This window comes from Malurus melanocephalus, unplaced genomic scaffold (genome assembly GCF_030028575.1).
Source record: "Malurus melanocephalus ecotype Western Australia unplaced genomic scaffold, MMel_1.1 scaffold_283, whole genome shotgun sequence".
Classification (NCBI taxonomy): Eukaryota; Metazoa; Chordata; class Aves; order Passeriformes; family Maluridae; genus Malurus; species Malurus melanocephalus.
Window position 1 is genome coordinate 194,252 of NW_026623515.1, and position 25,721 is coordinate 219,972.

Here is a 25,721-nt window from a genome sequence, read left to right on the forward strand (position 1 = left end):
AATATGTATGTGCAGTCTCTTGAACTTTATAGTGTTAGCAAAAATAGTTATATGCGGTGTGGGGGTGAGGAGAGTGGGAAGAAACCAAAAAATTGGAAGTGTTATGTGTCTTGTTATCAAACCCTGGAGGTGCACGTCCTGTGGCTCAGAGGGCTTCAGCACTGTGAAATGCTTGTTCTCAGTCTGTAGATCTTTCTGATTTATTTTTTCTTTATTTTTTTCATGGCTGGAGAATGGTTAGTTTCTGAATTGATTTATCTTTGACCCTTTTTCCAGCAGGGTCTGCTTGTTGATCTTTGCAGTGTGTGTCTGCTCATTTTTCTGGTTTAAACCACGGGAAGTGAATGTCTGATGTGTTTTAGATGTGTCAATGTAGTTGAGTCTTCAGCGTGTATTTGTAAAATGTTGTAAGGAGAGGAGCCAACCAAACAAAAAGTTAACTTTTCCTCACTGCAATGTGGSATACATTATTTTACCAACACTAATACCCAAGCTAAGGCAGCAGTCACACGGAGCTTCTTGTTCCTTGCTGTGTGCAGGCATTTCCAGATGGGATGGCTGGCAGCCACTCTGTGGTTATGGGTACAGTTCTTTCACCATGGCTGGGCAGAGGATTGGAAAGTTGCTGCAGTTTGTTGCAAAACTTGAAGTACTATTTGCTCACGTAATACTTAACAGCATCCACATAATTAGTTTTAAATCAGTCAGTGTGCTGTAACTTAGTCATTTATGTAAGTGCTGTTCCATTACCCAGTGATGCTGCTGGTGCACTYGCTGAGTTCAATTTTACCTTGCTGCAGTTGTTGCTAAATATAGGATAAAACGTTCTGAGATAACTTCTAAATGTGGTCTTGGAAGATACCTGCAGCAAATTTAACTTTTTCCTCTGCTGTTGAATTTCTAATTTATTGAGTGTCAGAAATTTCTGCCCAGCATTTTTCCCTTCCTCCAGTGCAACAAGACCATGGATTGAGCAAACCCATTGCTGTGTTTAGGATATTCAGAACCGAGGACACTTCCTGACCTGCTCTAGAGCATCTCATCTCCTTCTYTTCTCTCATACAGGCCCCTTCCTTGTGACCTACAAAGTATGATGGGAAAAAATGACCAACTTTTGCATATATTGTGGTCTCCTCCCAAGTTTTGCCCAGGAATAGWGCACTTGTGCTGCCACAGAGGTCAGGTGGGCAGGCACAGAGTAGAGTACAGCATGTATGGACCTCAGGACCCACCATCCATCTGCAGTGCAGAACCTCTGGCCCTGAGTACTCTTCCCAGGCATAGCTTGGCTCAACATCTGTCAAAACCCAGACAATTTAAAGGATACAGCGAGGCTGTAACAACCCACAGCATGACATGGTGCGATAGATTTTAAATCTTTATTTATACTCAGAGCTGAGTGTAACCTGCCKCCTGAATTGGAGCACTGGAAGATGTTGGACGTGGAGAGTGTTCTCAGGCCACGTGCAGAATAGAAGTGTCAGACATGTATTCAGTAGTCCATCATCTCTTTATTCTGAAATGGTTTTAGATGTGGTATTTACGTGAAAGAAATMTATTCTGTTGCAGCATAGTGTTCTTTTAAAAAGTTATCAACATATTTAATCTGAGTGGTTTGAGATATTTAATCTGAAGTATGAAGGACACGCATACAGATTTGGAAGTGGAATGAAGTGGCTGGCATRTTTATTTTGTAAGGTTATCTTTGCCTGTCTACAGGGGTAACATAGTAGTTTTAAGAGAAAAATGGTTTTTCACGCTTCTGCACGGATTTTATCAGGGAGCAATAAAGAAACAAAATAATTTGGAATCCTAAGTAAAGCTGTTGCTGAAGTTGAGCGAGACAATCATCAGATTAAAGCTGTACTTGAATCAATCAGTCATCTGATGAATTAATAACAGAGATGAAAGTCAACAATGAATCAAATTATTAGATGAAGAGAAGCAAGACAGAAATCAGGGGAGTTTAAAACATTGCAGGAGGTTATTACAAGGCAGTGTMACCTGCTGCCTTGTTCCTGGAGGCAGAGGTGGGACTGTCCAGTCTGGGCTTTAGTCAGTCAGTGTAAGGGTTAATTSTGTGCCTGAAGGTGCTACTTAATTGAAGGTGTTTCAGAAACTTGTTCTTTTTCCTGCCAGATAAACTGTGTGCAAGCAATATTGGCTTAAAATTTGATATGCAAATATAGCACGTCTAAGACATGTTTGCACTTTATTCATACCTATTGAAATATTACAGAAAAAAATGATGGGAACAGAGCAGCAGAAAGGTGAACTCCTTTGTGTGGATTGTTTGTGGAACAAGGTGGGTAGGAGAGCAACTTGGGTTGTTCATATCTCTGAGGGTGCCCACTGTGGGCTCTCTCTGGGTGTTCCCAYGTCAGGCTGTACCTTCTGAGCTTTCTTCTCTACCTCTGGGAATGTCCAGAAGATTAGGATCATCAATGGCTCTCAGTGATGTGGCAGTGCCAAAAAAAATTGCTGTTTGCCGACATGTTCATTTGTTGCCCCACCTCTGAAACCATTGAAAGGCAGAGGTGAGTTATGAGCTTTCTTTGCCCACAACCTGGTCCAGTCCCAAAGCGATTTTCACCTCTGGGAAATCTGGAATATAAAAAAATCGTTGTGCCTTACTATCAGATTACATGTAACTTATTTTACAAGTCAGAACATAAATACTCCAAAAGTACAAGAGAGAAACTTGCTGCGAAAGCTTCAGTCTCATAATGGGAAAAGTCCAGAGTATATATATCTTAAATTTCCATAAATCTCTGTGGGAATAGAGATACTTGTTATCCATACATTCTTATTTTCATTCTCCTGTTATTTCTTGAAATATTCTTGTTCCTTTTCAGGAGCAAAGCATTGGGGTAATGGAAGAGTTTGATTTAACTGGATTTCATACATTGATCTTTTATGGCTCAGATAGACTGTGTGATGCATTTTATGAAAATAAACCTAATGCCGTACCAATTCAACAAATCTAAAAGCATGATATGACAATAGTTACTTCTGTTCTATTAAAAAAAAAAAGAAAGAGGAGGGAGGGGAAGCCATGAAGGGCAGAAAGACAAAGAAAGAGCCAATTAAGGATTTAAAGCTGCTGAGCTTTGGGGGGTCTTCGCAACAGCAAACTGAGTCGAGAGTAAACTGTGGTGTGTGTAAGCCRTAAGGAATCATAAATTCTGTGTAATGCAAAATAACTTCATAGCAAGTGACTGAGTAGCTTGAGACGTCTTGGATGGAAGGGAAAGGTTTCTGTAAAAATAAACCTCATCTCGCTGACCTTTGCCGACCCTGGCTGCCTCTCTCTTAATCTAACCTGAAGAGATTAGAAAAACTCCAAACATCAAAAGGGGCCGTAGACACCATTGTCTCCCCGAGCCCCATTGTGTTCAGGAGTGATTTCTCAGGAAGCAGCAGTCCTCTCCTGCTCCGGAGCCTTCCCCCGCTGGCACCAACAATGCAGCCCTGGCTGTAGGTCAGGCTGGCCATCCTTGGAAAAACAACCCSCTGCTCCTGACATGATGGATGGGAAACCCGACTCCGGCCTTCGATTGCCCAAACTTGTTTGGGAGATTTGCTGGCTTTACTGAGCCAACGTTTTTCAGGTGCTTCCTGTGTTTTATCCAGGAGTGGATAAATAACTCGTGTTCTGTTCAGCGGCAGAAAACGTGAATGTAATTAGTTYGCATCAAAAGCTTGTCTTTCAACGTAGTAATCCTCAGTCTGGGTTTTTGTGTGTGTATATATATACACACACACACAAGTTTTACAGAAAAAATTCTTTAAATAGCTGTTGGAGGAAAATACAGGTTTCATGCGTTTATTTCTATCTCATGGGGAGAATTGACAAYATTTCTGAGATCCGATGATTACTAGGCTGTAGTTTTCTGTTAGCTTTGGGTCACAATTTAGAATTACTCCTTAAAGCTTAAGGAAGTCTTAAATTATGAAGCAGTAGGAAATCCTGAGACCAAGGCATTGAGTGGGCTTGCAGTACAGTATATATTCATTATTTTGTTGCTACTTCAGTAGCTCACAGGTATTAAGCACAGCGTTATATTAGCTTTTTTTGTGAAGTCCACACACTAGAAAACTCAAGTTTATGGTTCAGCATTTGCTGATAGGATTTGCAGCTGAGGGAAGTCCAGACTTGAGATGGTTTTTGCAGTGTGTTTGTAAGAGGCCAACCACAGGAACAGATGCATTTTTGTCTAAATTACTTTCCCTCTCTTTTCAGTTTCRGTATCTGCTGATTTCATTTTAAAACCCATTTTAAAGCAAATGAAATAGCTACAGCTTTTTCTAGCGCAGTAATCAACACCTTTAATACCCTACCTCTCCACAGACCAGTTTTAAGAACTGATGTTCGTGCTGCTGTTGCCTGTGCTGGGCAGAGTGTTGGCATATGCTGTGGGAGGCATAGTGGAGCAGAGACGACCCATTTCAGGCTCTACTTCCAAGTAATTTTAAAAGTTGATGAAGATTTTCGGGCTTTTATTGGAAGACTTATCTTTTCCTAAAGCACTCTGAACAGCAGAGCTCCTCTCGCCTGCGCGCTCTGCTCCACATCACTGCTCCAGAGATATCTGGCCAACTTCCAGTTTAAATTCACTTAATAGGGTAAATTTGAAATGATTTAAACACTCTCAATTTACCACCATAACCAAAGGGTCGGTGCCAGGAGCTGCAGGAGCACTGATATTCAAGAGAATTTTTTAAGAGGAATTTAGACATAGCTGCTTTAAAAATGTCATTAAGATGAGATAAGAAATGCTTTAGGCAAGTGATTCCAATCTCCCAAATCTTCTGTTAATGGATCACCTGAAGTTTTGCTGTGCTGTGACATACCTGGGCCTGGAGTTTGTCCCACTGACCCTGGTTCACAGTTTCAAATGTGAAGCGATGTGCATTTTGGTATGTATGTGTTATATTTTTGTGCATGTGTGGTCTGTTTTGGTGTTTACACAGTATATTTTTGTGTGCATACAGTGTATTTTGGTGTTTATACAATATATTTTTGTGTGTATGTGGTATATGTTGGTATGTTATGGTATATTTTGGGTGTAAGTRGTATATTTTGGAATGTATGTGATATATTTTGGTATGTATACAGTATATTTTGGTGTGGGCACCACATGGAATAGTTAGGCTCTGCCCTGACTGAAAGGATGTACTCAGGCATTGTGCATGTTTTTGGGAAGAAATGGTGGAACAGGCTAGTTTAAAACATCTGTATTTTTGCCAATTTATGCTACAGCTTTCTCTGATAAGTTATTATAGATGCTGTCTGTTTTATTGCTGCAAATATCTTCCTTTCTTATTTTGTGATTTTTTTTAGGATGGACATCTCCCTTGTGTTTAGTGGTCTTTCTTCAGCTCTTACCAAGTACATCTCAATGTTATTTATCATCTTTCTGTCTAACTTAGGCTCTAAGCACGGGTTTGACTGCAGTTCTCCCAAAATCTAGAAAAAGACCCTTTCATTTTGCATGAAGAGGAGAAAATAGCTGTGTTTTTCTTTTCTTAGGACTTCAAAGGCACAAAAAATATTAAATAGGAAAATGGTGAAAAGTAATTCAGAAAGAGTGAAAGGAGCTCACTGATTAAACTGTAGGGAACATTCACGTATCTTCCATTTTGGTCTCCTGGGAATCAATACTACGAGACTAATCTRTGATGCTGCAGCAGTCTATAATAACTCTAACGTATTATCTTTCAGAGTATTATTACTGGAATAAAAATTGTTGGGTTTAAATTTTGAAGATATCGGGATACTTATCCTGGCGTTCATTATTTCATAAAATGGATCCGCAGTGTTCTCTGTGTGCAGACACAGTTCAATACTCTTTCAAAATTATATTGAAGAATGATCATGCTGTTCCAGTGTTCCTGTCCAGCACAGTTACTCTTGGACAGGGATGTAAAAAAAAACCCAAGAAAGAAATCCAAGCAAAATGTGACTGCTTCATTTCTGCTGTTCATCACTGCAAAGGTGTCTTCTCTCAGTTGGATGATGAAGGGAAGGCAAAGGAGTGTCTGTGTCGGTCTGATTTTTCCCAGTGAGAGCTGCAAATCCACCTTGAAAGTTTTTTTGTGTTGAGTTAGGGTCTTTGTTTGTTAGATATTGTGAGTTTATAATTGGGTGAGGAGGGAGATGCATCTTTAGTGATGTATTTATTGCTGTACTGATAGACAAGTTATGAAGTTTGGGGTAATTATGATTTCCTGTGTCTCTGTAAATGGATTTGAAATGACTTGTTTGCTCTTGTGCTGTGTAACTTCGGTCATTTATTATTTTTTCTTTCAAGCAACTGAATCCCATATTGCCTCTAATCTGGGAAAATATTAGATTTCCTTCACCTTATCGTAGAGTCTTGGTTTTGCAATTACATTTTGAAAAAGTGATGGACAATTGTSAGTGAAAGCAAAAAGGCACGATTCGTACTGAGGCTGAATTTGGAAGTGTCTGTTAAAAATGTGTTCGTGAAGCAACTTATGCCATGAGGAAAGTCTCATTTTGTACTGGTTGCCATCTCTTTTCCCTTGGCCATTCTCCTCTTTTCCTGAAGCAAGAGCCCAGTTCTGCAGGTGGGAGCTGTGTGGGATGTGCTCAATTCCTTCCTCTTTGGTGGGAGAACTCTTCTGAATCTCCTCTTGGTACTTCCAGTTTTCACCAAGGAACTTGTTTATCTTTGTGACCTCTGCCTCTGTGGGATTTTGTGGTCACCAGATGTTTGGAGGAGTTGGAGTGGAGTGTAAGAGACATGGATGGAGTCAGGATATTGTGTAGTTATTATTTCATAATTATCTTTTCCATGCAGTGGAAGGTGYACCCTGTGTGTGTGAGCAAAGACTTGAAAAAAGGAGTGAATTTCTTGTAGGCAGTAGCTGATTTTTGGAGGTTGGACTAGGTGATCTTTAAAGGCCCCTTCCAATCCAAACTGTTCTGTGATTCCATAAATTAATAGGACTTTCTGAGCTTTTAGTGGTGTGGGGTTGGTTTGGGTTTGGGGTTTTTTTTTTGGTTTTTTTTTTTTCCCCAACTGATTTACTATCTATCTATCTATCTATCTATCTATCTATCTATCTATCTATCTATCTATCTATCTATCTATCTATCTTCTAACATTTAGTAACTGGTTTTTTTTTCAGGATGAATCCAAAATCACAGCATTGCTAGGGAAAGAAAAACCTCAAAAATTACCTCTAACCCTCAAAATTGCCTACATTAAAGTTGCCCRRTATTGGGAATGAATAYGTAGGTGTGATGCATTTTATCAGCKTTGCTTGTAGAGAACCAAAGGGAGTTTGTCATAACACAAGTTCCTTATTGATGACAYGGTTGTCTGTGATTGATTAAAAGTGGCAGATTTATTTCAGCTTCAACTCTTTCCATTAGCATTCCTATCGACCATCTGGCAGCAGAAAACCTCACTTGTGAGATAGACTAGGATCTTGTTAAAAAAATTACAAGATTTCTTGGGGCCTTTTTTTTGCCAGTGTCCTGATGAGCCAGAAAGTTGTCACATTTAGTGACAGTTCTCATTGCCTGAAAGGTTGAGACTGATCCTGGGTCAGCCTGTGGCTTGTTTTTAATGGCTTTTAATTATTGCCTTGATCGCAGCAAACATTTAGTTAATGGTTATGCAAGTATCATTTTGTGGGCTTTGCAGCTCTYCGTAGCCTTCAGTTGTTGGTTAAAATGAGAAGGATCAGCTTGCTGTTTGAGTGGGAGGAGCAGAGGGAACAACTTTTATCAAAATGGTGACTGCATAAAACTAGAACTTTCCCTGAATCGCTCGATTATGAGAACATCATATCGTAATCAAAATCATTTGACTGTGCTTAAGATGCCCTAATCAAAATCATTTACAGATGATGTGCAAGGAGGGATGCTTGAGGGGCAAAACCTGAATTCCAAATGAATTGTGGTGTTGTGAAGTGTGGAGCTGCCTGTATGTCCATTAAACAGTAGATACATGCTCTGATATGAGAGAAATACGGAGCTGGCATGGACGGGCGATGGCACCTCGGGGCATTCGGTGCAGCTTCTGCAACAATACCAGGAGTTACATCACAGCCTGAGACAGCAGCAGCTGCTCTGGCCCTGCTGCCCCTGATGAGTGATGGTGWAACAGGGCAGCCTTTGGTAAACAGCTTTATGGGGCTTTCCTGCTGCAGTCTTGGGCGCTTGGATTCGTAATGCTGGCTCTGGCTTCCCCCTGAGTATCCCCTGCTCCCCAGAAATACAGTCATTCAGAATAAACAAGTGAAATCTTATGGGTAGGATCCCTTCCTTCTGCATTTTATAGGGAGCATTCTAAAGATTAATGTTACCTGTGTGTTGCAGAGAGGTGAGTTATGAGAAAAAATATGAGTTCCCTCGTATCTGCAGGATTTGCTTAAAAATTCTTTGACATTTTTCTTAATCATACTCTTTTTTTCTGGGAGGGGGGAGGTTCGGCAGACATGTTTCCATTTCTCAGAGTGCGATTTCTGTCCAGTATGTCCAGAGCTTGACCTTGGGGGCTGTAAATATTTCAAATGGTTCCAYGGGTATTTCAAGGTTGTGGCTTGCTGAGGCGTAATGCACAAGGGACCGCTCCCTAAATGGGCTCTTCATTGCACTTAGACTCGCACAAACATTGCAGCGAGTGAAGGTGTTAAAAAATATGCGTGAAGGTCAAAGTGACAGGTCTTATTAGGAGCTTACTGGCAATGGTTTTTTTGAAGAGTAATCTTCTAACAATTTATTCTCAATTTTGTATTCTGTTTTGGAAATTGTGTTGATGCAGCCTTAAGATTACAAAGAAGGTAGTTACTTGTGTAATATTTAGCATTAGAAAGGAGATGGATMCCTTCTGGTTCTATTTTGCATCATTAGAAATGTTTATGCTGGGGGAGTATGCAATTTCTGGAAATGAAATGTTTTTGGAGTTAGCAGGGATTATCTGAAACACATACATAATGTATAGTGTAATTCTTTTGAAGGTCTCCTATGTTATCCTTTTTTTGGTCTGAACTAAGGTAATATTGGARTAAAAATGGGAAGGAAATTTATTCAGCCACTTGAAGGCTGAATTGGGTGAAGCATTAAGAATTTGTTTGGTTTTAAGTGTTTCTCAAAAAGTGCTTCTCTTGTCCGCTGTTTTAATTGTGCCATCACATCTGTGGAAGATCATTATCATATTCTTTTATCCGGGCACGTGTCAAAGCATTACTCACTTCCAACCATCTGTAGACTATTTGATACAAATTCAAAAATTGAGCTAATAGCCAAGGCACCATCCTTGTATCAGAAAGTTTCCTAAATTTYGTCACCTACAGGGTTTTTTTGTCCTACTTATTGCATTTTCTTTCCAAAACAATGGCTTTTGGCAGCTCCTGTTGTATTCATACCATTGTTTTGGACAAGGGGCCAGACTTTCACACACCACCATCTCAAGTGCACTCTTCTAGATCCTTTGCCAGTTGTCTGCTTGAACACCATCTGTTCCTGGCAAGGAGTTACCTTCAAATACCTAACAAAGCAGGTCATGGGAAAATCCAATGTCTTCCAGGAGCTAATGGTGATAACACACCCTGCTTCTCTAACCCTKTTACCTCGCAGCACTTTAGGAAACTTGCTCTGTTTAGGCAGATTCTCTTACCCCAAGATCTTTCCTTTTGAGGAGCAGTTCCACGACTGCCAAAGTGAACASTGAGGAGGGTGCTAACTCACAAGAAGATGTTTTGTGGAAAGCTTGAACAAAGCATGAAATTCAGTCCTACCCCGTAATGAGTTGGAGAACTGCGCTAATGAAATCTGCAGGAGACAATAAAGTGAGTCATACAGCAAAGCCGACTGAAAATGGCTGTGCAAAGTAGTGCTGCTAAGGAAAAAAAATATAACCGAGAGCAGGAAATAAAAAAGAGCATCTTGGAAAACATCCAGGCTAATGCATCCAAAGAAATACAGTCTGAAACACAGATGAACATGGGAGCAGGAGCTGTAAAAGCCATAAGGCTGAAAAAGATAGAGAGATAGTGGACTGCAAATTAGATATGAGGCTCTGCAAAAAGACCAATTTGGGCCACTCATTGGAGAAGCAGCACGTGACAGATTAGGGAGGCATTAGGGCTGTCTTGGAGAACCATTTGCCTCTGCAAATGAGAGAATGGGAGTCATTAGGGYGGTTTCAGCAGGAGAGAGCACAGTGATGATGATCTGGAGGAAATGCTAAAGCCCTACCCTCGGTGTGGTGTTAGAGCCCACATACAGGGAAGTGCACAAGCTTTTGGAGCATAGATGACAGAAACAGCACCATATGGCAAGGCAGAGCTGGGATGCAGCTGAGGAAAAGGCCAATTTTGGTGGGACAGCAGGAGAGTCTCAGTGGTGGTAAGGTTGGGTTGCTGTGTTTAAAGGCAGCGTAGTCAAAACACAGAATCAGGGCCAAATAGTGAAGTGAAATAAGATCTTTGTCTCCTTTTGGAGCTGTATCTGATTAGATGAAGTCTGACTTTCTTCCTTAAGGCACTCATAGACTGAAAGAAAGAGAGAAATGGTGATGGTGAAGCATTTACTCACTTGCAAGGGTCYTCTGTAGCTGGAGGTGAACCGTGACTGTGCAAGCCAAGGGTGCTGTGTGTCTCAGTCACTGATGGGAGAGAGGAGAGGGTGAGGATGCCAGGCTGGGYCAGTTCCATCTCTCTTCGTGGAAGTCAACACCTGCAAAGTTTCTTTTTCCCAGCTACTCACACAAACAGAAGTGCAAAAGGGTTTGAAAACACCTTAAASGAGTTTTAAATCACCAGGGCTGGTTTGTTTCTCCTGCAGGAGTGGGGCTGTCACATGCCTTTTGGGATGGGGGCAGCTGAAAGCTSCTGCCTGTGATCTGGGGAACGTGCTGGTGTGAAGGAGAGCTCTCTTGACCTCTTCAACGTTGCTCCTGTTGACCCTGTTAAAGTGGTTTTAGTCCTAAAGAAACAAATCATCAGCTAATTATTTCTCCACTCTGGTGGCCGATTTGCAGATGTTTTACCATTTTAAGTAGGAGCAGTTGGTTTTTTTTTTTGTTTGTTTGTTTGTTTGTTTGTTTGTTTGTTTGGGGTTTTTTTAGTGTAGCAAACAGAAGGGGAAAACTAAAATCTGATCCTGAATGCAGGTCAGTTCATATTGGAAAGGTTGTATGAAAACAGGTCACGTGGTGGCATTGAAAGTGGTCCAGCTTGCTGCTTAATAAGACTGCATTTTGCAGAGGCTGATTATTCAAATTCACTTTTCTAATATTAGCATTAATTCCCCCATAGCAGTGCTCTGAAGTCTCTTATTTCACAGCCCTGTGGAAGGTGGGAGCCTGGCTGTGAGCGGAGCAGGCAGCTCCTCACCCCAGCAGCTCTGCCGAGCGGTGGCATCGCGTGTTCCCTGAATGCTTGGAGTCAACCTTGAGCATTTACAGACACTGACTCGCGTTTCCTTTGCTCTGCATTTTACAAAATCAGGAGTTTGGACCCCCTGCTAAATTTAGAGAGAAGAAGGAATCTGTGAATGCACCAGCTCTGCCTTCTCCCACAAAAAATGCATCTCCTGGCCAGCGGGAGCTGGAGCTGTCCGAGTGGGAGGGGGATGAGGTTTGGGAGGGCTCTGCAGATATTCCCCRGCAGCAGCTCTGTGGTGTGAAGTGAGCCCAAAGGTAGTTCATGACTTTGTCAGAGAAGTGGAGAGGGAGGAAAAGAGCCTCCAAAACAGCACTTTTATTATCTTCGGGTGGTGTTTTTTTTCTCCCTTCAAATGGTTTTATTTTATTATATCTGACACCAGTCAAGGAGAGAGGAAGCTCTTTAACCTTAATGCAAATAAAACAGTAGTGTTTTAGAAAAAAAAAAATCTGCTTGCTTTATACCTCTAGGCCATGGTTGTGACAGACCAGAGAATTTAACAATAAAATTACTCATTAGCTGGGTTTTTTTYCCTTAATCTGTTTAGCTGTAACAATCCATCTGAAGCCTGATTTTTGCTTAGGAGCAGTAAAAAAATTACCTGTAGCGATAAATTCATCTGTCTGTCATGCTGTTTATCTGTCTCTCTATCTATCCCCTAAAGACTTGAAAATGTTGGTTTTTATTTCYATACCGTTACTGAAAATCAATTGTGACATTTTCTGTTTAGGCTGCTAAAGGTTTTGGCAGATAGAACATGGATTTTGTCTTTTGATGGTGAATTCAATTCAACATTTATTGCAGAGTCCTCAAGTGTTTAAACGTGTGGTGATAGACAACGAAACCTCCCGCTGTGCTAAACTCCACCAGGTCTCTTCAGTAGCTCTGCTATTCAAAAAGAATTGGGACTTGTTTCATCTGTTTTTAATAAATATGAGGCTTGCAMGCTGTTCATGTCAGAACTAAAGCCAACTTTGAGTTGCAGTTTGACATGCAGAGTCTTAACTTTTTAGCTCCTGCTGCTAAAGACACCTACTCGGGGTGGCATTATCCTTTAAAAAATGTAAGGGGCTTGCACATCATCTTRTCTGAACTGTGAGGTTGAAATGGGTGAGTGAAGGGAAAGTAAAAGCTGGGCTGGTTGTGTAAGAGGGCACACACCTGGACTTGCCAGCTGGCCCAGGTGGATACTGGCATTTGGGAGCAATCGGCTTTGGTTGGGTCTGAGATGCTGGTGCTGATGTGGGGTGAGTGTGGTGGAGCTCTCTGAAAATTGGGAAATGGGAGCAGGGCAGAGCGGGGTTTGGTGGGTCAGGCATCAGCACCAGCCTGGCCTGTGCTGCATATCTTGGAGGATTTGTGTAGGTGATGTCTACAGGAGAGCRTTTGGTCATCCCAGGCTCCTGAGCCTGTGCCCTGAGCTTCCTGGGAGCTGGAATACCCCGTGGGTGGGATTTTGTGTGAACTAATGTGCACAAACTCCAGCAGCTGTCAATGGGGCTGCGGGGGCATCGCGGGGAGCGGCGCATGGCAGGCGAGGGGAGCTGCTCCAGAGGGGTTTTGCCAAACACTCCTTGTGCTGCCAGCAGGGCTGGTGGGCCAAGAGCCCAGGGCATGGCTGCAGGGACAGCACTCGCTCAGTGACCTCCCCAGACTGCTTTTGTTGAGAGATGAGAGAGATCTGCTCCGGGGCTCTCTGCGTGGTGCTGCCATTTGGTACAAACACCACATCACTCGTATGCCGTCTCTGAAGTGTGCTTTTTCATTTATCCTGTGAGATGGATGGGGAATTTGAATGTCAGGACTGCTTGCATGGGYATCAGAATTCGGTGGGAAGATGTAGAGGCAGTAAATTAATTCAATATTGGATTGATCAACTGTTGCCAGCGTTGGCAATTGGTTTTAGCACCTTTGTATGAAGTGTGTTYATGGTAGAAACCTGTATTTTGTTTAAGAGCTTTATGCTGCTTTCGTTTTCTTCTGTTAAGATTTTCAAATGAATTATTAATACTCAGAAGCCCRAAGGTAACAAGAACCTTAGAGTTGTAATTTTCCCATTGAGACCAGGCAAAAATGTAACACTTCTGAACTTACACATTCTTGCTCTGAGAATGACTGAAAAATCACACCAAAGGATCATAAATTGCTACCAAATTAATTTCCAATGTAAGTCCATTGTGCATGTGTTTAAATCTGATTCAATTTCTTTAAAGCAGTTTACTCTGTAAAACTTTTTCCATAAAAAACACAGTAAAAAGTGTTTATGTTGCAAYGTAGCACTTAAATTGCATTCAAAAAACCCCACACAACAAAAAGCCCTCTTTTATACAGCTGTTTATTTGCTGTAACATTTTACTAACCAAGGGAGCAAAGTAACCCAGGGATCTGTGATGTCATGCTAAAAGCCCAAGTGTTAGCTTGCCAAGTGTTGACRTTCTCACGATACTTTGTAGACACACAAAACTGAGGCAAAGTGGAGCGATGCTGTAGTGCTGATAAAGGAAATACAGATTAAACAGCTGAAAGGCGGGCGTGTGTTACAAGTGAGTCTGTGCAGAATGTTGTCTCCCCGGGGCCAAGCGCTTCTTAGGCATTTGCTGCATATTTTGACCAAGTACAGAATGTAGAGCTAAACTTTACGCATTAAAGTTCCTTTGAAAAACAGACGAGCGTGTCACCGTTTTTTAAAGTTTTTGCTAAAACTGGTGCTTCAGAAATGCCTTTAGAGAGCAAAATAAGTGTGATGTTGAAAAAAAAAAACAAAAAAAAAACAACCCAGCAACTTTCTCATTAGGCTCAGTTAAAGCTAAGTTGATCATTGATACAAATTTGCATTATTTTCCCAGCAGCGGCATTCGGTAACAACTTTTCCTCGGTGTGCTTTTGTTTCGGTTGACATTTGCTTGAATGGCCGAGCAAGTTGGCAAATTCTGYGCTGCTGCTCTTTGAAGTTGTGACTTCAGCCCAAACAGCCTGGTCTTTGTGTGCACAAAGCCTGCACAGGGACTGTGCGTGCYCAGCCTCACAGCACTGCTGAGCGCTTCTCTTCCAGTAGCTCAGGTCCTGCAGGAGCAATATCAGCTTCTTCACCGTGAATTTTTAATGTGAGGGGTTGAAGTTCAAAATAAAAAACAAGGTAAAAAGGCGGAAGATTAACCTGAAAGTACATTTTTTGTATTGATCTTCAAACATGGGTTAGTATTTAGAGGGATTTGAAGTGCAGTGGGAATTTGCTGTCTTGTCTGTTCAATGCAATTATTTCGTGGCGGGGTTGGAGAGCAAGCTCTGCCAGGTACAAAGGAAAAAGCAGGGATTTRCTTGAGATGAAGAGCATTTGTTTCAGATTTTACAAGTTGTCACTGGAGTTGTACAAAAATCTGTTATATGTCCAAAATTGTCTAAAAAAACTAGACACAATGTGGTGRCAAAATATGAATGATAGGATGAGAAGGAGGTATTCTATATAAGTAAGACAGTGTATAAATAGCTATTTATTGTAGTATTTGCACATTTCATGGTCAGTTGAACTTCTTTTACTGTTCACAGCCCATATCTTAGTAATTGTGGTAGGAGTGTAGCTTACACAGCATTTATGATTCCCTCTCAGAGCCGCACAGTGYTGAAGGACAATCCCAACCCCTCAGTATTTCTCTGTGCACAGAGTTGAGGATGTGCATGAGCAGTTTTTGAATGGAGTCTTTGAGCTGCAGTAATTTTCTTTTTAATGCACCTTCCATAGTCACAGTGAAGTGCACGAAAGGATGTTCAGCAATAGGAATTGCTTGCCTGATTTTTTACACTGGCCTTTCTCAGAAGCTGGATTTTTGTTGGCTGAAGAATTGCKCACCAGGGGCCACAATTTCTTTGAAGGTTTGAGTAAAAAGTTGAGCTGGAGTAAGGATTTTTAAACAGATCTCATCACGTGGTTTTTGCCGTGTTTTGCGTTGATGGGKGGTAATTGATTCTCAGTCACAGAAGTTTTGGGCATCTGAAGGTTTGAGCTTGGGGTCAGCCTTCCAACCATCCAGGTGAGGGCTCAGTGCAGAGGAGGTGTTGGGAGCCATCTGAGTGGGCTGTGAGCCAAGGTCAGAAAACATCTTCCCAGCTGAGCTCAGCTGCTCTGTGCTCAGACCTGCTGCCTGCCCTGCTTGTGCAAGTGCCCTTCAGCTGATTGCGAAAATTCCAGCAATGTCAGAGCTAATAGTTAGCAAAGGTCTCCTTAGGCTTGTTTTGACTGGGCCAGGTTAGGGACTGGTGGCCCAGATCTGCCCCCTGTCCATCAGGTTCTCAAATTGATCCAGCTAAACCAGCACAAGAGGCTGTGAGGGGCCCCCCTGCAGTTAGAATGAGGTTTCTATTGGATAATTCTAGCTGTTAACGCTGGTATTAAGCTGTATTAAAGCAAAACTCTAGCAAGTAAGTTTGCTTTACACATAGGATCCCCTGCAAAGCTCACCTGACTTCACCACAGATGTGCACCCTTACACAAAATCCCAGAGAAGATGGTCCTGTCTGCTCTCCACATCAGCAGCAGTRTTCTCATATCTAAAAAGGAGTAGTACCTATTGTACACAGACTTTAAAACAGCAGTTAATACTGTTTTCCTTSCTAACATTTCTATTTGGAATGTTCTTTCCGTAAGAAAACGTGGCTGCATCTTTATACTCATCTCTTTATCTGTACCAAATGTGTTRTGAAGGAGACTTCTAGAACATGCAGGGCTCCTGTGACCCAGTTCAGGGATTCRTTGGTACATAACAGAGTGTATGAGCAAGCACCCACAGTGTGTAGCAATGCATATTTTAAACTTGTGTCATATTCAGTGGTAAATAGCCATTTTCCCAGYGATTTGTATTGGTTTTGCACTTCATTATCTTATAACCTCTATTTATACCCAAGTAGAGATTGCCAGGCAAGCAGCTTTTGAGGTTGGAATAAAGTGCAGTTTACTTTCTGGTCTTTTTTTATGTCAGTAAAGGCTGGATCCACAATTGTGAGACAGCTGTGTGAACTTGCAGGAACTTTGTCTCTGAGGTGTATTCTGTGGACTGTCCTGTTGGGTTTTTGGGATGGGATGTGGTATGAACCTCATAATGACTTTGAAAAGAGCCATACAAGGTTAATGTATAAACAGTGACATCAATTCATGCACTGGTGCAGGCTGATTTTGCCTGACACTGAAATGGTGCAATTTCACCTCTCTCTGTCAGGTTCCCTGGTTCCTTTTGCACAGCATCTCTGGGCGAGGTGACAACAGGTATCCCACAGCACATTTGTTGGATGCAGGCACTCAGGACATCCCAGCACTGCTGCCAGCAAAGCCTGGCTTCACCTGTGTGGCAGAGCAGGGAGGAAAACCTGCCAGACCGGTGCTGCTCCTTCATTAGGGAACCAAATTTGCACAAGACAGAAAGTGCTCAGGTGGTTACATGGCCATCACATGCTGGCCTGACCTCAGCCATCAGCAGAGCACCGCTGTGGTTATTAGCTAACTATTTCCATAATGTGTGCCTCTTCAAGTTGTAATTAAAGCCAAGCCTGCCCCTAGCTAATTACAAGCTTGCTTAGAAGTACAGTTTATATAAAGCTTTTAAAACTTCATATGGGGAAGATACACATCCACAGGCATAATAAGAATGACGCCTTATTTTCAAAATGAAATTTATAGKCTTTGGTGTCTGTTTCTCTCTCCCTTTACAGTTTTCTACAGGCTGTTTTTTGCATCCTCTTTCAAAGTTTTTGCCAGAAATRCTGCCCAAGTTTCACCAACATCAAGCAAATGATTTTTTTAGTTTTCTTCAGAGTGTTTTTGTTCTCACTGCTGAGAGAGTAAACCAGATGTTAAAACGCCTTTGAGCTTTGTGTTTGGAGAAGACTAATAAATAATACTTAGATCTCTCATAAAAAGGAGATAAGGAGTTCTGAAAGTGGTGAAACTTTTTGTTGAACACATCACTACARGGTAAATAATGGCCCATCTGTGGAGAGCTGCTCTGTGTTCCTCAGGTGGTGCTGCACCTGCACATCTTCAGCTCAGTCTCTCAGCAACAAAGCCACGCTGGCAGTGTGTCCCCCTGAGACCCTGAAGCAGCAATATGGACAGGGCTTGGTGACAGGACAGGTTGTGACCGTGACAGTGGCTGTAGGGTGGGCTGGCATGGCCGTGGGTCTAACAAGGCATTACCCAGGGGTTGTTGCAGCCCCAGGGCAGCCAAGGTCACCCTCTGGGGTCACTCTGGGGTGAGTCTGTGGCAAAGACACAGCCAGGTGGTGCTGAAAGAGTCACCACTGCCCTTCCAAAGCATTCTCTTTGGGTTTTCTTATTTACTTGCKAACTTCCATTGCCTATTTCTGTGTTTTTTACTTAGATCATAGTGTACCCTGGGAGGGAGAAGGGATGCACCACCACATGTTCTCTCAGGAATGAATGGTATCTCAAAAGGAATATAGTGGAACCTACAGCACTTGTACACTTGTCTTTGACACCTTTGGAACAAGGGGATGTTCCAAAGCCTCCATCACCAGGGCTGYGTGGGAAAAGAGGGGTGCCTAACCCAATGTATGGCTGAGGAAAGAATGAGATAACTCCTGCAGCTGAAGAATTCCCGCTCCTCTCTTCTGTCTAGCCATTTTTGAATTTGGTATTCAGTTTGATTATTCAGGTCAGATCAGATTTAGGTCAGYTGTGATGGATTTTTTCCAAATCCAGTTCCCTAGATTCCTACTGTAAACGCTTACCAGATGACACGATGTGAAGCTGGAACAGACTCGAGCTGTGTGATGACCGAATAAAATCTCAGTGGGAACCACTTCCACGTTCCTGAGATCAGTTTCTCATGTAATAAATTCTGTATCCAAAATTGTATCAAATACTTTTCTGACAAGAGTGAGGTTTTTTTCCTAACGGACAAATCCCAGCAGAGCTATTTATAAGAAGCCTCTCTCTTGTGTTTGTACTCGCATGCCTCTTACTCAGACCTACACTGAAGAACAAATATAACTAAAATTTTTCTGTGTTGTCTGTGCTTTTGGACTGACCCTGTTTGGTCTTTTCTGACATCCTCCACTGCATTTCTTTGCTGGTGTTCTGYTGGTTAAGAGTTGCCATAGCAAACCACCGTTAAAGGCTTCTCCCCAGAGGAAGAATCTGGATTTATTTGGTGACACTTTTTCTCTGCCGACTGTTTCATTGCTTTGTTCTGCCTGATCCTCTGCTGACTGGGAGGGATGGGGAGGACTGTTCTGAGTGAGTGCCTTGTTTGTTCTCTAACACCTACAAAACCTGTGTAACAGGGAGTAGGTGTGATGTCGAGGAGCAGGGCAGTGCAAGGGGGAGTCCTTTGGCTTGGTAGGAGGAGGCCAGCCCTTTGCAAACACAAATCCAGACATGGGAAAAGCTGCTTGAGTTGTTTTTTGTTTTTTTTTTTTTTTTTTTTTTTTTTTAAATTTAGAGCTGTGTTCTTTCACTGTTAGTTCCTAAAATGAAACTAGACATTGCCCAGAAGTTCTTACTTAACCAACCTACAGCTTCTTCTGCCACAGCCTCTTTATTCATTTCCTGACACAGTGAAGGGAATCCTTGACACCAGCCTTCCCTGAGTTGTGTCCTGGCTCAACTATTTGCTGCATGTGAATCTCTTCTGCATGAAGTCAGGCAGGTGGGACCTGTGCTTTCAGTTTTGCAAAGTCCTGCTGTGCACAGGGCACAGGGGAGGGTGGGTTCCTCCTCGTGTGTCTTCTCTGTGGCTGCAAAACCCACATTAAATATCATTCTACCATTTGGCTGCCTGATTAGATGTTCTGAGCATACCTCGAGATATGTGATGTTTTACAGCAAGATTTGCTATTTAAATAAGAGGTTTGCCATAATTGGCTGTTATAAATTACAACCAAGAAGGAATGATTTATTGCTTATAATTAGAAATGAGTTACGAAGGGGAATGTTGGTAATCATAAAATAAAGCTTGGAATACATTGATTTCCAGATGGCTGCCAGTGAAATTGCTCTTTAATGTATAATAGACCAGACACAAGGAAAAAAAAAATCAGTCATCCATCTTTATTCCTTGATGGATTACTTGTATGAATCTATAGTTACCTAAATTTGGAAATATTAGTTTTGCCTGCGTAATTGGGTGAGAGAAACTGAATTTGCCTTGTGGTGTAGGCTACTGGAGGTGTGGGAGAAGTGAGTTACTCTTTTGTCTGGCATGATTTTTGTCCTTGTAATGTCAACAGGGAAGATCCAGCGATCAATCTGGCATCACCTTTGGGTATAACAACCTCAGTGAATTGTTCTCAGAGACTGCAGGTTACTAAGGTGTTTTCTTTTTATCTTTTGCTTCAGTTGAAGTTTTCATGAGGTTAAGATTGATCAAAACACTTGTCCAAAAGCAAATACCTGTAATYCTCCTTGCTTGAGTCTAGAAAAATATATTTGCGCCAGAAACAGACGGCAGTGCTTCTGCTGAGAATTCTTCAATAGCATAATCCTTCTGTTGAGATGGTAATGCATTCATTTAACTTTTAAAACCTCATTTCTTGTTACTATAGTTTCAAGCATGATTTTAGAATTATTTTTATTTGCCTTATCTGCTAATAATGTTTCTTCCTGCCRCAGCAGTTGCATTCTGCACTGTTACCATTTGAAAGATGGTGCTGCATGATGGTGAAGACATATGGATTGTCATCACATGAGTTGTCTCACGCCCATGTTTTAAAAGTGACACTGMCATTAGACTTGCTTAACTGAGACCATTATGATTACTCATTTACCTTCATTAAAATGCTTCATAGCTTCCTTATTTTAAGTAGCTTTTCTCAGCAAGGTGCAGATTTGCCTCACTGCCATCATTTCATCTGGAAAAATTTCCATGGTGAAAGGAATAGCATATTTTCAACTAACACTTTCCTGACCTGTGGAGAGATGAGCTCATCAGTATCTTTATTGACAAACCCAGRAAGAAGGTGTGTCAACCAGAAATATTAGATCAGTCAGCTTTTCTTGTCCTGAAGCAATTGTAATTTCCCATGGTCTGCAGCAATTTCCTTTAGAAGCAGATATGTGCAGATATTATTTGGGATCTGCTGCAGGAGCATAATTTCATTTGGTCCCAATAAGGTGGCCTTAGATGTCATTCTTTTCATTTTTGCTGCTGAAAATCTGTTTGCTTAGTCAGTGGGAACAACAGCAAGTTGCTGTTTTCCAGAATCTAATTGAGGAAGGAGTGCTGCAGCTATGCAGAAAAATATTGCCCGTTCTGAGTTGGGTTATTGCAGACAGATGTCATGGCCTCTGCCCCTCTCTGCAAAGCCTGAAATAGGTGTTTAACTCACAACACTCCAGCAAAGTTCCTGCTTTTCAAAAGCCTGTTGGTGAGTGATGCAGGTGCTTCGTTCCTCACTGATAAATCTGTTCTRTAGTGAATGATAGAGATTCTTACTTTTTTCCAGTTTCCTCCTGCGAGTTTTGGTCCCTCACTGCTCAGTTGCAGGCATTTGCTGGGAGATGCTGCTCTCATTAGCTCTGAAGATGTTCTCAGTGCCGAGTTGTCTGGTGCTGCACTGATGAAAGCCAGGCTCCTCTGATCCAGCATGAAAGAGCACTGAGTAGGAGTCAGAAGTGGGAACAATTCTTCATTTCAATTTAGGTTTTGTTGTCACTTCAGCATTGTTTTTTTCCTGCTTGAAATGGCTTTCCATAGTGTTGCTTGCTCAGAAATGGGAKGCCAGCACTGACTGGTGGTGGATTGGTGGAGTTCACACAGAAATGTTGGAGCAGAGTTAGGAGGAACTGCCTTAGCTGTCTGTTAGTATCCAGGAGGGTTCARACCCTGCCTGCTGCTGCATCTGTCACATCTGTACAGCTGGCAGCACTGGCATGAGTCCCCAAAGGGATCTTTCTGTGTGGGCTGAGCTCGWTGCAGTTTGAACGAGCTCATCTGGAGTCTTTTTGCCATTAGTTGGGGTCTCTGTCACTTGCAGAAATTCAGGGAAACTCCTTGGGGCTTTCACAGTGGTGATGAGCTGGGCTGGGTGAAGAGCCAGGTCTTRAGAAAGCCAAAACTACTGCCTGCCWYWCAKKCASRCAYRSWTKSWKKSTGTGAGCATCACAGATGCTTCTTCATTCTGCAGAGTGTGACACAGTCTGTGGTTGTCTCTGGATTTCTGGGGTGGCACAGTGCACCCTTAACCTCTCAGCCCCTATGCTCAGGGCATCGTGCTGCTGATCATGGGTGTCACAGCCATCCATGGCCTTGGCTGTGTGCCTGCACTTCCTCTGGAGCACAGGGAACAGCTCCTGCGAGCATCAGGCTCTCAGCCAGAAGCAGATCTAGGAGATGGTGGGATCCACAGCTGGATGTGCAAACCCCAGAGTGCTCCAGTGTTGTGATTGTCACTGCAGTCTCTGTTTTGCCCTCTGGAAAAGAGCAGTCATCCAAATCTGGGAGGATCACCCCTTTGTCCTGACCCAATGGCAGCAYGGTCAGTATCTCACAGCAGAGGGTCAGGATCTCCTGATCCAAGAAGAGCTTTAAATCCTCRCAGAGAGGTAATTCCCAGCTTTCCGGTAAGGATAACATTGACGGTGCCTAATTAAAGGGCACTCTTAGCCTGGATAAACATTTATATTAATTTCCTTCTTACACAGATGTCTGGTAAACTAACCTCCCGAGGCAAAACCATCTGGCCTCAGGTGGGAGGAGGATCTTGGCCAGCGTGAAGAACCTGACCCGTCTCTCATTGAGTCATTTCTCCGCAGTTTTTTGTGTCCCTGACCATGAAAAGCCTGTGTGTGGATGTATGGGCTCCACGGGCAGTTCTCTTGGATGACTTGCAAAATTGCACTGCAGTCTTGTGGCTGAGGGCTCCGTTCAATCTCTGCTTCCCATTGYGTATTCTGGGACCATCCGTGTATAAAATTAGTATGGGTGGTGAGCAGCAGTAAGATGTTCCCTACTTGGGTGGATTAAATTAAAATTCGGTAAGAAACAGAGCTTTGGGTGAGTTTTCAAATTACTTGCAGAATTGCACTAAGGAGATTGTTATGGTATTGTCAAACTTTTTGGTGGATAAACAGCCTGATGCAAGTGAGGTGGGTTTATTACCTCTCACTGCTCTTTTTCCTTTATGTACTGCACTGTGTAATGTTTTGTTATTAAATAATAAGCAAAATAAAAACTGTTGTTTGTCACAGCCAGCTTGTTTTTTCAGAGAAAAACACTTTGAAAGTTCAGTCTGTGTGATCTCCAGCCCTGTCAGGAGCTATTATATTGAATCTTCTTTTAAATTGCTAAGCYGGAGGACAAACCCAGACGTTATCGTGCGCATCTCTGCTGAGAGCGGAGCGGATTCGGCAGGGAGCAGCTCTGATGCCTTGTACCATGCCATTACTTTTTGTCGCAGACATGTCAAGATAATCTGCTCCCAGTGTTATGTGTGTTGGCTGACATGAGCATTAGTAGATCTGCATAATTTTTGAAGTAGTTTGAAGTGTGGATGTAACACTTGGGGCTGTGTGAAATCTTTTTTATSCCCTTTTACGGATCGCATTGCTGTTGAGAAAGTTGCTTGTTCTGTTACTCCCTCCCACAAGGTACTGTGCTAATTTGCAAAGTTCATAAGGAAAATGCCCCAAACTAGAAATCATCATAAATAGTGAATGACAACTGACACACTTTGGAAGACCATGAGCCCCGTTACTTCCCAGTCACAACATTACATTTTAAATAGATGCTGTTGTCACTTCAGTATATATGGAATTGTACCTTAGTGTAGGATGTTATCRTTTATGGAACTTGTGAACCTCTCATTCAGTCTGGACTTTGATGGACAGGATCTTTCTTCTGTAGAGTAACCTTTTACAGATGAGATTGAATCATGCCCAGTGAAAATTGCATAAAATACTTAAATTACTTGTTTTTTCAAGGTACTTTTTTGGATCATTAATACTCAGACCCATCCCAGCCTCAAAAGCAGTCATGCTCTTCCRCGAAGACACTTTTTTCCACCCTCTGAGGTGCAGCCAGACAGCAGAAGGAGCCTCTATCTGTAGCCATGGCAGCCAGTAATTTATTGCTCCATATGGCTGGTGTGACAGCAGCTGCTCTGGTTTAAGGAGGTCAGGATATCGGAGCATTTAAGAAACAAAACAATACCCCAACAATAAAASCTTCTTAAATGGTTTTGTACAGTAATAGTAGGGTTCTCCATAGGCATGAGGAGAGCCAAGGGAATTATGTATTTATAACTTTTATGACTATAATTTGAATCAAAGCCATTATTTCAGTGGGGAAATAAGTTTTTGTCTCTCTTTGTGATGGCTTTGCCTTTTTCCAGTGTCATGGCTCATGTTYTAGTGTGGAGGTGCAGTGGGCCAGGCTGTTCCAGCCAGGTGATGAGTGACCCCTTGAATCTGGCGTGCAGCAGGTGCTGACCATCCACAGCAGGARCAGGATCCACATCACTGCTTTGGGATGCATTTTTTACGATGCTGAGAGAGAAACTCTACTGCCCAAATCAGTGCAGTGCTGTRTTTGTAGTAAGGAAGTGAAGATGTGTGTTTTGTGAGTGGCTCTGGTGGAACAGAAATACAGCTTTAATTTCAGTTTGGGTGTGAGAGTCCCTCGCTGCTGAGCAATGGTATAGAAGGGCTCTTGGATGTAGCACTAAAGTTTTTGCAAATAGGCTTTTCATAAACGTGAATCTTTTTATTTTCATTAGGGGACCATTTTAATTAAAATGAAACTGGAATGTTTACTCTCTGCTTCCTGTAGCTGTGATTGTTTTCTTCACTGTGTGAGCACATGTATAATTTGCTCTAAAAGAAATGTCAGCAGTTTCTGATTACCTTGTGAGTCTTACTCAACAGCTTGATTTTAATTGGGGGGAGGAAATATTTTCAGGGTGCTCCTGGGAGGTCTGATGTCTTTGGGTGGCAGGAGGGAAAAGGTGCTATCTTTGGTAGAATGTTAATTGCAATAATCATGACTATGGGTTTAAAATAAAAGTCATTTATAATAAAATAGAATAWAAGTTCATTTCTTACCGCTGTTGGGTGTTTTTAAGTCATGTCAATGAAACACAACCTGTTTGGTAATTAGAATCCTTCAGCTGTGCAACCTTTTGGCTTTGCTGCATCCATATGTTTGTGAGCATCTAAACAGGGTGACTTTTTTTTTTGAAAACAGTGATTGAAAGTAGGTAGGTAGTCTTAAATTTCAGGAATTACAGAAGACTTTTTTTATTATGAGGGTGTTTGGGCACAGACCCAGAGAGGAGGTGGATGCCCCATCCCTGGAAACGTTCAAGGTCAGGTTGGACTGGGCTCTGAGCAATCTGGTCATGTTGAAGGTGCACCTGTTCCTACAGGGGGATTGGACTAGATGGCATTTAAAGGTGAAAATTATACAGTTGGGGTTAGATAATGGAAGGAGAAYGCTGGGCACTTGGGGAGGAGTGTGTCCATGCCTTCAAATACATTCTCTCTGAGCCCAGAAGTCCACCAGSATTTGTAAGTAATAGATACTTATGTAGGTCAAGAGAATCTCTTTCTTGAATTTTTTTATAATTATGTAATATGACAAGAAGTATCTGTAGCAGAATAATGTGTTCTGGATTCTTCAGGGGCAGAGCTCCTGAAGAATTTCCTTGGCTTCTTTTTGTTTTGATCTACTGTGAGGTGGCACCTTGAATTACTGGAGTTGCTGAAATGCTTTTGGGTCCTGCAAAGCATTTCAGGGATGACCAGTTTTTGAACCTTTTTGGAGCTTAGCCAATATCTTGTATTTTAATATTGTCTTCACCATCAGACATAATGATCTGAGTCTCCACTGCTCATTCTCTGGGGTTTTGTTTCCTTCTGCTGATTATTTGAAATAAATAAATAAGTAGGAAAACAACCAGTTTCTGTGTGTTAACAGGAAGGAATGACTAAGAGAAAAATGAGAATAAAACACTGCTTATCATAAAAGACTGTATCTCTGGAGGCATAAATTGGTATTCATTAAGTTGTTTGCCTAGACTTTGTTAAAAGACGTGCTTGAGGAGCTGTCTGAGCGGTGTTTCAGTAGAAAGCAAGTCATCCTCTTTGTGACTAGATACATCTAGATGAGCAGGAGAGACCAGAAAGTAACACTAAATGATGGATTGAGAGCAGCCTTCTTGGCAGWGAGGAAACAACAGACTATGAAGTGTTTTTCAGAAGTAATAATGTTTAACACTTAGTTGTAAAGTAATACTGATCCAGCTCTTCTCCCCAAGTATGCAAGTCTCTTTCACATCTCATGCAGAGT

At 42.0% G+C, this 25,721-nt stretch overlaps 1 protein-coding gene across 2 annotated transcripts in view; it reads left to right on the forward strand.

Moving 5' to 3' along the window:
* The window catches only part of BRF1 (BRF1 RNA polymerase III transcription initiation factor subunit), a 171,584-nt gene that overhangs the window by 136,242 nt on the left and 9,621 nt on the right, over positions 1–25,721 (forward strand). The gene's annotated exons all lie outside the window — the stretch shown is intronic.